The sequence below is a fragment of the Papaver somniferum genome, chromosome 1 (genome assembly GCF_003573695.1).
Source record: "Papaver somniferum cultivar HN1 chromosome 1, ASM357369v1, whole genome shotgun sequence".
Lineage (NCBI taxonomy): Eukaryota > Viridiplantae > Streptophyta > Magnoliopsida > Ranunculales > Papaveraceae > Papaver > Papaver somniferum.
Genome location: NC_039358.1, coordinates 18318421 through 18334407, shown reverse-complemented (window position 1 = coordinate 18334407; position 15987 = coordinate 18318421). Strand labels below are relative to the sequence as shown.

General features: G+C 35.6%; 1 long non-coding RNA gene across 1 annotated transcript; it reads right to left on the bottom strand.

The window, feature by feature from the left end:
* Positions 1-5288: 5288 nt before the first annotated feature.
* Positions 5289-7304, bottom strand: LOC113326428. The gene is made up of 2 exons (XR_003348372.1): positions 7130-7304; positions 5289-5469 (listed from the first exon to the last, which is right to left on the bottom strand). It is a non-coding gene; the product is annotated as an uncharacterized LOC113326428 (long non-coding RNA).
* Positions 7305-15987: the final 8683 nt, after the last annotated feature.

Here is a 15987-nt window from a genome sequence, read left to right as displayed (position 1 = left end):
TGTTAACAGGGAAGAGTATGCATATTACTCTGATGATGATATGATGTTAGAAGAGCTAGTTCTTCTTTAAGATTCCATTTTGGAGTCACATGACTCTGAAATGCTAGACCATAGTGTAGAGACCTATATAGATAATGTTTCTTCCAATGTGGATATTCATCACAATCCGAATAATTTTGGTGCTAATTTGGGTCTTGTGCAGTTGTCTTGTGAAGAAGAGCATAACACACAACTTGTGTATGACTTAAGAAAGGTTGAATTCGTTGTAGACATTAATAATTTATGCATGAAAATGATTTCGATATGTCTGATTCCCTACCTAAGTCACAACCTGATGTTTCTTCTGACGATCATATGCTTGAGATGAAAATTTTGGATGATCATGCTTCTGAATTGGGGTTTGATGATTTTTTCTATGAAAGTGAGCATGATTTACTTGTTTCCGACTGGGGACATGCTAGACTATGTAGTGATATTTGTGAGCCTAAGAATGAGCATATTTTAAACACATCTGATTCCATGCCTAAGTCACAAACTGATGGTCTTGCTTCTGACCTGGAGACTGTTCTTTTAGAATATGCTACACCCAAGTTGTTGACAATTCCCAACCTAGGGATAGAGTTATGTGCATCTCAAATTCTTTTGGACATTTTGTCCACTAAATATCCTGTCATTGAGAGGCTACATCTGGAATCCCCTCCTGTTTCTTTACCCATCCCTGAATATGTCAATTTAGACTTTGGAATTGTGCAGGAAGTACCTCAAGATCTGATAGTTGTTGATAAGTGTCATATCTCTGTAAAATTAAGGTTTGAGGGTGGCCGATTTGGTTTGACAGCCTCGCTTAAATTCTTTTCTTGTTATAAATTTGTGAGTCTGTCAATATTTCTGCATTCCGTCTTTTAGGTTGATCCTCAACTCTTTAGGCTGTTGGTTTATGGTGAAATTTTCCTGTACATAATCCAGTAGGTAATGTTATATTTTCTATCTTGAGTCAGTTGATCTTCTTTTTATTTTGTATATATTGTGCTAATCCAATATGATCTCAGCTGAAAATGTCGGATTCTAGACATGAATAATGAATCTTTAATCTTACTTTCACCGACATACCGGTAATCTCTTCCCTTTTGTCTAATCAACATGGTTCTCATGGTATGCTGTTTTTTTAAATTCTTATCATCTTTTGAAACATTGAGGACAATGTTAGATTTAGGTTTGGGGGAGTGTTATGCATATAGAGTTTTCAGTCTTTTCTTTTCCTTTTATTCAAAAAAAAAAAGAAAAAAAATCAAAAATTCAAAAATTTTGTAAAAAACTTGCATAAAACCTCCAACTTATAGAGATTTTAGAGTCACTAGCATGCTTCTAGATATGTTTACATAGAGAGTCTGACCGAAATAACTTAACTTGGAAAAACTAGATAACACAATCGGGTTTCTTAGAGCGTTAAAGTTGGATTTAACCATGTCGGTGGGCAAATTAGGTGCAGCAAAGTTATTTGGTATTAGAGTTGTGATCACCCTTAGTGGAGACTACCTATTTTTACATCAAGCGAGGCACCGAACTTCAATTTTTTGTGACTATCTAAAAAGTCCTTTTAGAGTGTGTGTCACCGTACGTCAATTCCAGGTAGGAATGGTGAGCTACCCAAATTCGCACCACTTTCAACACTATTTTTGATCTCTTGAGTGCTAAATTTGTCAATCATGAGGATGATGTCTAAAGATGAAAACTCCTTCTTGTAGTTTGATTTGCAGTTAGCACCATTCTCTCTCTCGACAACATCAACAGATCCATAGAAACACATCATCATCAACGAGAAAAGCAACGTCAGAATACATGAAGAAAGTTAAAATAGTCTGAGGTTTACATGCAACAATTCAAGGAAAAGTAAAAAGTTCTTATTCAAAGTGAAGATACAATACAAAAGCAGAATTCTATACACATTTGGAGAGGTATTTTACAAGAGCAAAGAAAAGAAAATAAGATGAGAACTAGTGAAGTTTATGAATTCAAGACAATACAAGTTGTGAAGAATTGAGTGATAAAGCCCTTCATCCATGGATTTAGTAATTTCATTATTTATTTTGTTATATGTTATTCAGTAAAAAAAAATTAAAAAAAAAATTATTGTAGTAGTTTTGTTTAAATAACACCATGGTAAAGAGGAAGAATTTAAGAAGAAATTTCAAGCAACAAGAAATTGAAGAGAAGAATCAGAAATTGTCAAGTTTCTAAGAAGTTCATAAGTTCATCATCAACAGTTGAAGACCGAAGAGCGAAGATTGAAGACGTTTCTATGGATGTTGTGAGAGTGGTGTTGATTGCCGATCGGATGTGAAGGTAAGTGAGTATTCCTCATCCTTGCTAATGATTGATTTCCTTTCTTAGAGATCATCATAAAAAGATTTTTTTTGTCCACGATTCTGTAGAGTCTCCAGAGATTATTTCCGAAGGTTTTCCTTCCCACCATTCAACGTGTGCAGGATTTCTCTCTATATTCCTACTTGCACACATGAGAAACTAAAAAAGCGGTCTTTTTGAGTGCAATTATCATAAAACCCTGTTGGTGAGGCAGAAGTCGAGGCTTGTGATCACTCTCGAACCCGAATTATTTCATATGGTATGGTTATTTCTCGCTCAACTCTTAAGGATGAGAATGCGTTCTTTGGTATTTCTAACTTCGTGTTACTAGCATGCAGAAACTCTATGTCCTCATAGCTCCTTGGATTCTTAGGACTCTGATACGCTCTGAAGTTGGAGAAGGTTTTGTGGGTACACCTCTGGTAAACCCTCACGAGACTACAACTCGTACAGTAGGGACACCTAGGGGTTTAAAGGATTAGTGCATACGCTAAATGCATTCGAGAGACCAGCGACAGTGGTATAGTTAGGATTTTTTAATTTCTGTTTCACTTGAGGACAAGTAAAATTCAGGTTTGGGGGTATTTGATGAGTGCCAAATATTGCATATTTCTACATCCTTTTATTGGCATTTAACTCATCTTTTGTGTTCTAACTCTCCATTTTATCCCATATTCTGTATTTTCAGTGTTTTCAAGAATAAATATTTTTACTAATTAATTTTGTGTTTTTAGGTACTAAATAAAGCTTGGATGATTCGAGGAGCCAAAAGAGCAGACAAATGGTGACTTGCGACTATGGAAGAGAGAAAACACAAAGCTCTTGTGAGAAGGCAGTGAAGCGTGAAGGAATATCGCGTAAAGAGCAGCCGCAATCCGCTTGCACTCGTTCCGCAAGCCGCTTGCAAAGCCTAATCCGAGCAGTGGGATTGGTGGAGAACTCAAACCCAGAACCGAGACCCAAACCCGTTTCCTCGCCTGAACCGTCAGATTTGCTACAACTTCCTATCATCCAACAGTCATCCTCTCGATACATCAACATTTGATAGTACTGCTCAGCACCATAACACAGTTATCCCTACCTCTAATCGAACAGAACCCAACTCCAACTCCGTCTTCATTTCTTTCTCTCTTTCATTGAACCTCCACCTGCAACTCCCCCTTCACTAACACCATCGCCCCCACCATCTCTGCACACAACCACTTCCATCATAAACTCCAATTAAACCTATAATATCTATCTCTCTCACCCTTATCTTCTTTCTTATCAAGAATAGTAACCCTAGAAGTTAGGTTTGAGAGAGATAGGTTAGGGTTATCCTCAACAGCGAAGAAACACCAAATTAATGGCTTTCAACATTGAATTGAAGAAGGGAACTGTCAGAATACGCGTTTGGGTGAGTGGGTATTCTGTAATTATCGAATTAAATTGATTGAGGAGAAAATTGTGTATATATAGAGAAGGCAGTGAGATGAGAAACTCATGCCCGGATTAGCCGGTGCACCAAGCTGTAGTTTATGTTTGTTTTCAGTATTATAATCATGTTCTAAATTCATCTGCTATGGTTTAGATGAAGCCCTTGATTGTATGCTAAGATAGTCAGTTTTCATGTTGTTGTTCGTGATGTGCTTAAATTGATTTAGGATTGATAGTTAGCTAATAGACCAAATGAGCATGTGATAGGTTGTACTGTAAGAAGACAACTTATACTAGGGGTGAGTTAGGGAGATTGGTTGATAAATCATCCATTAGAGACCTCTCTGGAAGAAGATCTGTGCTTAGCTGATATAAGAAGGATTAGTTAACTTTTTGATCGAATGAACCTGTGATAGGTTGTACTGTAAGAAGACAGCTTATACTAGGGATGAGTTAGTGAGAATAGCTGATAAATCATCCATAGTATTCTTCTCTGGAAAGGAACAAGAACATAATTTGAATAAGTATTGCCTTAGCATAGGATTATGAGGTGGATTCGACTTCCCTAGAGCCCTTTAATCTGCATTCTTGTTTTCTATTTTGTGTTACTTAACCAAAATCTGGCCGTATCGTCAAACAAAACCACCATTGTGTTACTCTTGTTTCGAATCAGTTTTAGTAAGACCGTAGTTTCAACCTTACACCCACCTTGTCCCTGAGGATCGACCTGTGCTTGCCCTGTGTTACATTAGGACATTGTGCACTTGCAATAGTAATTGTAGGTACTCTTTCTAGTCCTACCAATATGCTTTAAATGCTGGTAATTAAAACTTATATGATGAAAATCATAATTAAATGCTTTCACTTTTTCGGACCAGGGATCACCTTGAGTATCAAGGAATATCTTTGAACAATAAGTGATAAGAGTTATGTACATGTTCATATATGTCGACATCCGGAAGCTTCTAAACTTTACAAACCCAAAACCCCAATTCACACACACCGTGAAGAAATATGTGAACCATGTTTATTGGTTTTGTACTTGGAACCGATTAAACCATCACTCCAAAATATGTTATGACCGGTTATAACATGATTCCCAAGACATGCCGTAATCGGTTACACCTTTCTCACAAAGTAGCTTGTGTTAGGTTACACCTTGCTTCCCGAGTCAGCTTGTGATTGGTTACAACTTTCTTCCCAAAGGTATCTTGTGATCGATTACAACTAACTTCCCAATTCATCTTGTGATTGGTTATACCTTGGTTCCCAAAGTAACTTATGGACGGTTACAACTTGCATTCTAATATAACTCGTGATCGGTTATACTTTGATTTACAATGTATCTCATGACCAATTACAACTAGCTATATTATATAGGCTAAGACCAGTTATGTAACATCTCGAGTTCCGGAACATGGTCAAACCCGTATGGAGATCCGAACTCGAAGCGTTACGGGTCGGAAAGAGACTTGTGCATTTTTTTTTCTTTGTTATTGCTAATTTTGTTTTACATAAACATAATTGAAACTTTATATAACCTGAATTTAAGCATATAAATCCACTAATTATCTTTAACAACAATTTCAACCAAACATATTATTTCAAATTACATTTCAAGCAATACAATTAAGCAATTCAATTAGTAAGCTACTCATTCCTAGCTTTCGATGCGCCACTCTGATAAATCTGCAAGGATGTCAATTGGAGTGAGATGACAGCTCAATAAAATGCATTCCAAATCTCAAAACATGCATAACAATGTCAATTAGTAAAATAACATACCACATGAGCATACGACATAATTTCGAGAAAATCACTAATATAGATACTCGCCCAACATGATCACCACACAAGTACATTTGTTTAATCATGAATTCACAATACAAATATTGTTTCTACAAATCATCTTAAGATCTCAAAACAAGACTACACAATATTAATATTATTTCAACAATTTATTCAATCAGATTCTAGGCATGAGTTCAGAACACTATTAATGTTTCCTACAAATACTTTAATTCGTATTTCAGTGCTTGAGTTCATTAAACCAATAAGGTTTCCACAAATCATTCAATAGAGATTTCAACACACGGTTCACAACTTAATATTGTCATCACAACAAGTAACCATGATTTCATCACACCAATTATGTTTTTCAACAATTCATTTAATCTAGATTCCAACATATTATTCACATATTAATATAGTCACATACAAACCATGAGTCCACTAATCATCCATTTTGGATTTAACACATCAATTCACAATTTATCCACTTAAGTTCAATAATCCATTGAATTATACTTCACACATTTCACCAACAAACTTTGAGTTCACGGTACGAAAACCTTGGTTCGTACACCCACATATCGTTTATCGGCACGGACAACCTCCATCGATGATCAGGAACGAAAGTTCCTATGGGGATCATACCCATATGCTCTCGAGGATCATTATCCGTTTCATTCACAGTACGAAAACCTTGGTTCGTACACCACCTATCGTTTATCGGCACAGACTGCCGCCATCGGTGGTCGGGAAACACAAGTTCCCATGGGGATCATTACCCATTTAACTCTCGGGGATCATTACCCGCCGTTAGCATGAAACCATATTTCATATAACGGTAAAACATGAACTAATTTCAATTTTTGAAACCATTTTTACAAACAATACAAGCAACCATGTATTAATATCATACTACAAACATTATGCATTTATCTCAGGCATTTTATCAAACACACTAACTGCATACATTTTACATTATGTGTTTCAGGTGATAACTTTGTCTGATCATCTTCATATTTTACAGGAACGTTCTTAACACACTCATATATAACATATCAAAAATTCACACAAAACCAAGGGTTCAAACAAAAGATAATGATTTTATATTATCAATTTAAAATCTGGACAGATTACATGTTATTAGAAAACAATTCATGGAAAATTCATAATAATCTGAAATCAACCCAATACAAATCACACTGATAGATAAATCTCAAATCTACAACTTTTGTTTAGAAATAAAATCATTTTAACATCATTAAGACTTCCTAAGAATGTCAAAAACACAGCAAAATGGAACTTTCCAGAATTTCAGAAACTATCACCGAAATTCAAAAAACAATTCAACGGTGAATTTACGATGGATTATTCTCAAAATTTAACTAGTGATACCCAATTATGTTCTATACCAATAGTCAAAGGCTGATCATCAATTAAATGCATCTAATTATATCGATAAATTTCAGAACCCTAATGATATAAGATTAAACAAAATAAAAATCAAAGTATAACAAAGAAACACAAAGAAACACAAAGAGAAAGGGATTAAACATTCTACCTCAATTAAATTGATCCTCTACTGTTTTTCATAACCTTCTTCTCTAAAAGAAACATGAGCTTCATCTCTTTCTTCTCCTCATTCTTAGTTTTCTAATCTCTAAAATTCTTTTTCCAAAACTTTTTGTTATAAATTCTTAATAATACTAATGTTTATTTCTTTTTATTGTCTATTCATTTTCTCCTAATTTTATTTATTATTAATTATTCTATTTCCACCCTATCTTGTAGCCTTTCTAGTTCAATCAACCCACCTAGGCTAAGGCCAAGGAACAACAACCTAAGAGACACAAGGTTAACTAATTTCGGTATAACCTGACCCAAAACCGTAACTGAAAATACAAGTTATACCTCAAGTATCAACAAAGTTAAGATAGGGTCTACCAAAGTCATCTTCCATTGGTTATCCAAAAAGATATTCAAAGAATAGCAAGACCAATCATGATTTCCTTTTCGATTATGAAAACAAGTTCATAATCTACTTCCTTAAACTCATGTAAAGATACATAGTTTTCTAGGATGAAATCATACTTATATAATGCACACATAATCAAATAACTATATACAATGGATTATGTTGATGTCGTATTTACGAATTCGCATGTAAATACTTCGTAATATGGTTTTCCTTGACACTTTGATCATAATATTATGACCAAGTCTCACCACTAGAGTATTATATACAATATATACAACTTCGCATGTTATGTTGTCAATATAGCACGACTTGAAAGATACGTTAGGAATTGAAACAAGATCAAGTCAATATTACTAACCTAAAGCGGAAGGATGATGTCGTCGTTATAGTCGTTACTTCTTCTCATTCTCCAGGTCTTCAGAGTAATACTTGTATGTCTCAATATTTCTAGACTTTCTAGTTTAACCTAAAGGAAGTTGACTCTAGTATTTAATCAAGCGACTCTAGATGAGTTTTGATACTAAATTATGACAACCAAACTTGACATACCAACGCTTGGTGAGTTCAACCGAGCTATGCTCTGACAATAATTTTTCAGAGAAGACTTTCACATGTGACATCAATCATATCACATGGGGGGATATTCACTAGGATTTTAGTCTGGCAGCCTACAAGACGTGCGATGTTGCAATACATCCACGATGGAGATGTGAGTAAGTCGTGCTGGCAGTTGAAGGAGTAAATGGAATAGTGGATGGAAAATCAACCAAGTTTCCCACGCAAAGTGGAACTGGCTTACACATGATTTCCCACTTTCCATTTTCCCACTCCTCTTCAACCGTCACCATTTATGAGAGATCAATGTGTTAACTACCTACGATAAACAGGTTCCTCAACCTATAACCTGATAACAAAGACTTAATGCAAGTAAATCTACGACAATCAATCATCAATCACACATAGAAGATTTCTCTCTGTCTTACACAGAGAAATCATCTTCAAAGCAGTTCGACACATCACTATGGATCTCTACACATTTATTGAATTTACCTCAGCTTCCCTCCCCTACAGATCGCCCCTTCTCCTTCCTTGTGACCTAATTGAATATGGAATAACCATTTCTTGGTTTGTGATAAAGTCCTACAAATTAGTCTATAAAACTCAAAGTACTCCCGTGCAGTTCATTTGCTTAAGGGTTTAGACGATTTGATTTATCGAGCACTTGCCTACTCCACCACTTTTACTCAAAAACCAGTTAACCGATTTTTTCCCACGAACACCCTTATACAGATCGGCCTAATAGGTACAACATCCAGTCTGTTAGAGCATAACTCGGTCAACCTCGCTTGCGTTGCTATATCAAGCATGTTTGTCAATGTTAGTGATCAAAAATATAAAGTCTTTATTTCTAGCCTATTAGCTAAGTATCGGACTAGGATAGGAAAAATGTAGTTGAGCTCAAGGACTTCATGGTGATTCAACGACGAAGATCTACACCAAGGAACCGTGGAACTTCATCAACAAAAAGGTATGTGAAGACTTGAACTTATCTATCACTCGAAAGTCTATCTATTATTCTCCTACTTCTTATGAGACAAAAGTCGTATGCTATATAGACTAGATCATATACACTTGATATTTCGAGCTGAGTATTCATTGCTTATCTTTTACTCGAAATCATGTGTTGGTAAAGCGTTTCGCTTTGATCAGGTTTATCTTCACCTAGTGAGGAAAGTCATGAAAGTTTCAGTCACTTTGGAAATTGCTCTGACAAGAAAGGTCTGTTGTTCTTCATGACTGAATATCGCCCTCTGAGAATGTTTCAATTATTGAAATGAGAGTTTAGATTATATAACCATGTATTCCTTGAACCGAAGTTTTCGAACTTTGTTGATCAAGAGAAATCGGTAGGATTGTGGAATTGGCTTGCCAAGTCCGCGAATTGACGGAAGTTCTCGACCGAGAATTTCTGCTGGGATTTCCAAAACTCGTTTGTGTGCTAAGTCCATGAACTCAGTCCGTGAACTGGCGGAAGTTCTCGACCCGAGAATTTCTGCTGAGTTTGGAAAACTCAACCGATTAACTTAAGTCCACGAACTTGTTTGTGATCTTAAGAGGTTATGATCTAATTATGTGCTCTGAACATGAAACATTAATTATTAAGGAATGCGTTATACAAACCGTGGCTATAATGTTCATGAGCCGATTCTAATCGAATCGAATCATCTTTGTTTCAATTGGGTCTTGTGTAGTTACATAAGATCTCATAGAAATTGAACAACTCTTAACTAGTTCATTTGAGTCAATTGAACTAGTTATGGTGAAGAAGAACATGATTAATATGAGATGCTCATATTGTTGACCTTTTGGGTTATCATGTTGAACCAACATACGTGTACTCGTTTGGGCATGGTTTTTCTCAAACCCAGTAAACGTGTACCCAAGTGTGTGTGACAAGATATGTCTTTCGATCCAACGTTTGAGAGATATTGGCTTGAATCTAAATCAGGTTTTCATCTAACGGTGAATAGAGTTTGCTTTGTACTTAAGGCAAAACCCTGATTTGAAGGCTATATAAAGGAGACATCTAGCATTGAGGAAACCTAATCCCCACACGTCTATGTGTTACTAGTGCTATCTCTAGAGTCGATCTCCATTAACTCTTGAGTTTCTTCTCTAAACTCGAGTTAACGACTTAAAGACTTCATTGGGATTGTGAAGCCAGACCGATACTACTTTTATCGTAGTTGTGTGATATGATCTTGCATCTTCTATCATACGAGTACAATCGATTGATTGGATTGAGATCGTGAGAGTTCTCCGATGGGCAAGATAAAGAAGTCACAAACATCTTCGTTTCACTGTTTGTGATTCCTCGACAATCCGCTTGTGTAGTCAGGAAGGATTGTAGAGAGGTGATTGATTAATCTAGGCTGTTCTTCGGGAATATAAGTCTGGATTATCAATTGGTTCTTGTTACCTTGATTTCATATCTAAAGACGGAACAAAACCTAGGGTTTATCTGTGGGAGACAAATTTATCCTTTTGATAGACTTTTCAGTGTGAGACAGATTCGTTTATTATCAAGTCTGTGATTTTGGGTTGCAGCAACTCTTTGTTGTGGGTGAGATCAGCAAAGGGAATCAAGTACGCAGTGTCCTGCTGGGATCAGAGGCGTAGGAGTACAACTGTACCTTGTATCAGTGGGAGATTGGTAGGGGTTCAACTATAGATCAGTCCGAAGTTAGCTTAGAGTAGGCTAGTATCTGTAGCGGCTTAATACAGTGTGTATTCAATCTGGACTAGGTCCCAGAGTTTTTCTGCATTTGCGTTTCCTCGTTAACAAAACTTATGGTGTCTGTGTTATTTCTTTTCCGCATTATATTTTATATAATAGAAATAATACAGGTTGTGTGTTCGTGATCATCAACTTCTCTAATCCAAATTTTGGTTGTTGATTGTAGTTGATTGATCCTTGGACATTGGTCTTTGGTACCGCCCAAGTTATCTCTCTTTGATAAAGACTCGCTATTGATTTTAGCTTGAGTAGAAATCAAATCGAGAGATTGAGATAATAACTCCTTGAGATACTTTTTATCTAGATTGAGTTTGACTGTCTAGTTGATTCTCTAGCAAAGTATTTCGGAGTTAGTCCATACAGATTGCTAAGCGAAATATTGGGTGGTGTTGTTAGACCTCGCCTTTTCAATTGGTATCAGAGCAGGAAAACATGTTAAAGACCTTATTAGTCTGTGTGTGTAGCGATATGACTTTATGGACCATAATGTCTCAATCGACGCTTCACCAGGAGTTAAAAACAACCGCAACACTTTTTCCACGAATACCTCTTTTGGAAAAGTGTTAGTTCATGATCCAGGTTCTGTTTCTACCTTTGCATTCAATTAATGCTGTTTCTGAAACAAGTAAATCCTCAAACTTGTCATGAGCTGATGAGTGTTGTTCTATTGGTAATCGGTTCAATAAACCATGGATAACAGAAAGGATCAAGGACTTTGTAAAAGGAAGTATTAGATCTGACAAACATCTCCTGTCAACTGCTGCTTCTAATGATTTTATGGAAGAAAAATGTCTATGTGTCGACGCTTTGAATGCGTCTATTGGATGTGATGAAACCGCAGTTCTTACGGCAGAAACATCTATATACTCAAGGTTTGATTCAGAGATTGAGTCTGACACCGAGATGTTTGAATTCTTGAATAAAGAGGTCCTTCAAGAAAATCTTCAATTAAGAACTTCATTGAAGAAACTAGAATCACTGATCCAGGTGAAAGAGCTTGAGATAGATTGTCTTGATGATCAACTCACCAGAACCATTGGTCTAAAGGAAAAATAGATTAATATTCTCAAAGAAAATCTTCAACGATTGTGTGGAAGTTCTGATAAAATCTTAGCAATGTTATTTGGTCAGAAATTCTTTGGAAACACTAATGGTTTAGAATTTAAAAGCAAGACTGCAGGTATCGTCAACTCTGTTCCTAAGTATCATGGAAAGACGAAGGCTGGCAGTTGTGATCAACAGAAGGCACTCCGACAAGACAAAGGTTCACTGGCTTGTTCGTTTTGTGGAAATGCAAATCATGTTCAAACCTTGTGTTGGAGGTTCAAGCATAGGAACAAAAGAATTTCTAAAATACAAGAGAACATGCAAAAGATGAATCTGGATAATCAAAGGTCGTGAAAAACTAATGTTTCCAGAAACAGAAGGAGGAAACCTGTTCATGCAACAAGCCTTGACAAGCTAGGGGAGCGTCTGGATCACGTGGTCTTTGGTTAAGCTCAGAGACGCCTGCATCCTCATTCTTAGCTTGAGAGGTTGAGGCTATGCATCTTGTGGCTCAAGTATGTATTTTTGTAAAATATTCTGCTAACGTTATTGATTGTGGATCCTTAAATTGTGGAAGACTGTGTCAAAGATTAGGGTTTGACACTTATAAATCCTCTTATCTTTGTGAACGACACGTGTGGAGACTCATTGAACCGAGCGGAATGTTGACCCTCACACAGATGCACTGCAAGAAGGGAGTGCTTTAAGTTCGAGAGATCAATTTGTAAGACCCCGACCTAAACCAAGAACAATGGTCGTTCCAGAGTCAATTCGATCACAAGAGAAGATGGGTTGACTTGTAGGAGGGAAGCTGAGAAATGCGTGAGATCAATGGTGATCTGAGATTGTAGGTGTGTTGTGAATTTAGCGTGAAAATGTTCTGAATGATTGAATTTTGCTCAATTGAGAGTAATTTATGTGAGTTCGTGTAGACGAAAGATTGTCTGTATGAACTTTGATGAGAAATTGCTCGTCTTGGCGAATATTGTTCGAGTATTTGAAAACTTCTGTATTTTCAATCAGCATTCAGGGACATTTTATAATGCCGGAGTTGAAAACACCATGATCCCATGAAGTGTGACAGTTGCTGGAATCGGAGAATGGGAAATGGGAAAATCATGTTAAAACCAATTACTCATCGTGCGGAGACTTGGTTAACTTTCCACCCACTACTTTGCTGACTCTTCCAACTGATTGCATGACTTGCTCACATTCTCATCGTGGGTGAACACACGTGCCGGAGACCGCCAGACCAAAACCCTTGTTAATATCCCCCCATGTGACACGATTAAAATCTCGTGATTGTGGATTCAGTTGCTGACTTTATGGGACGATGAGTCCATGTAGCGCTGAGTTGAACATGATTAGCAATTGTTTCGAAACTAATGAATTTAATGTGTCTGCTGAGACAAGGTATCATTATAACCTAAGACGAGCAAAACTGTGTTTCTAAATTGTTGAATATTGGTAGTTGAACCAATATTCTTTGATTTGGGCAAATATTGCTAGTCTGAGCGAATATTGCTAATTGAATAAATATTGCCGGTTCGACGAATATTGCTAGTTCGAGCAAATATTGTTCTTTTGATGAATTGTTGGTAGCTGGACCAAATAAAATATTAATTTAAGTTACTGACTGCTGGGTCGAGCAAAATAAATATGAATATCAATCATGGAATCAACATAAAATTATCAGAGTGTTCGAATCTGCACAGAATCACATTTCTGCAGAGTTCTGGATTCAAAACCCTAATTTTACCGAAATGATGATTTATTGCAAATCAACACGGGACCGACTACATGGGATGACGGGTTCACCATATAACGCCCAGATGCTCGAATGAGCAAAAAATACCAAAGTAAACAAGAAATCCATAGTCTCATAGAGGCTTTCTTCTCACCTTTCTTTCTCATTTTCATTTGTAAACTAGAAATTTACCTTGTTATCAAGTAAGTAACAAATTTTGTTTCGCTAACTGCTAGACATCATCCTTTCACTTGAGGTTAGCAATACAATAACCTCTGTATAAGAATATTCTAGGGACCACAAAAAAATATTCTTATATGGATATCTAACTTGAATGGACCAAAAGAAAATTTTTATATGTGTACTTGGGAATATTCATGCATATGCATAGGAAACACAAAAATGTATCTAAGTATATACAAACACTATTTAAATGAGGATTTTTATCATATTTATGTATATGCAAAATTTGTAACAAAATGATTCACATACATCACAATTATCACATCGAAATTTGACAAATGAAATCAAATGAGTATAAAGATATTCGTATTAAGTTGTGCAAAAAAAATAATCTATTTTGAAGTAAAACGAACTTGTAATATGGTTACAAGAATCTCTTTATTTTAAATTTGATGTATGACAAGTGCTATATATTTATATTATGTTGTCAATTATTCTTATATAGAGGTAGGTTCCTTCAAAAGGGACCAGAAAAAATTATGACTTATTCCAATATGGAGTATTCCTCCAGAGAGGTTTTATTGTACTGAATTGACTTGTTTCCATTCTTAACGTATCTTTAAAGTCACTTTATATTGAAAACATAACATACGAAGCTATATTTATAACATTCTAATGATTAGCCTTGGTCATAGCATTATGATCGGAGTGTCAAGGAATTATATTGAATTACGAAGTATAACGCTTATCTTTTGAACTTCGTATTTAGTTGATTTTTTCTTGCAAACGAGGAAAGGTGAATTTGTTCACAGTTGCAGTTGAATTGATTGATAAACAAGTAGGTAAATGAAACAAATTCCTTTCTTATGCATAAATCACATGATGTTTTGCGTTAATTTATAAGTGAAATGAAATTTATAATTTCATGGTTTCATGAAACTTGGGGGGTGTTATGTTTTCTTTGTCATTTAGGGTTTATAATAGTGAAACTAAAGTTCGCGATAGCTAATTAACATCAATTGTTTGTAAAATTCGGGGATTTTTTGTTTTTGATTCATGGAGTTTATATATAAAAATTGAAACTTGAATTGTATTGAAGTTGAAACTTGTTTCTGAAATTGCTATTGCTGAAAATTGTTGTCTATCTTTTGATAATGAAAGATATTGAATGAGTTTGGTTTGCTACATGCAGTTTAATCATAGTGTATGACAGTATGGGTACTGCAAGTTGTAGTTTGTTTATTTGGAGTCACTGGGTGAAATTTCAAGTGGATGGAGCAGAGCTTTTTATTACAATTAGATAGTAGTGACTTCTTTTAAGATTGATGTATGAATCTTAGTTTTCTTTTCTTTGAGAATAGGTTAAATTTTTCAAAAATTGAATATAATCTGGCCCAATTTCTCCAGACACACTCTGCCAGCTTAGAACATAAAAGCGAGACCTTGTTTTCTTAATTTTGATGGAGGAAATTCAAGAAGAAAAAATTGGTGGAGATGGAGGCAATGTGCGCGGTGATGGCAAAGACAAGGAGAAGGTAATTAACTTGTTTTCTTAATTTTGATTTTGATTTCATTCTTAAGAAAGAAAAGTATTTACATTTTCAAACATTAAAGGAAAAAAATATACATCTGCTGTTTTTATATTACAGGAATCCGAAGAAGAGGACACTATAGATGCCGGTGGAAGTAAAGCTAGAGGGAATGGAGGAAAGATCAAGTGGTGCCGTGAAATTATTATTGCTAAGATCAAATCATACCGGGAAATTCTTGTTATTTATTATTCTATTCATGGGGGTATCCATTCCTGTAGGCTTTTACATTCAAAACTACGTGGCCTAGATTGATATAAGAAATGTATAAATCAGGTTCTAAGAAGTAGGATCTCCATTCAATTTAGATCAGTTTGTTAATCAGATGACTTAATAGTTAAAATACTATTTTTCTCTCAAATCGATTAACTAAGATTTTTGTTACAGAGATGTTACAGGGAAAGGAAAAGTGTTTACGGGGAATACTGACTTCCCGGTCAAAGCAATACCAAATTGATTATGGATAATGCTTATCTATGTATTCAACTACTTGAGTATGTGTGCGATATAAGTCTGATTTCATGCTAGGACCATCCCATTTTGTTTTCAGTACGCTCCTAAGTATTCCTTGTACTGG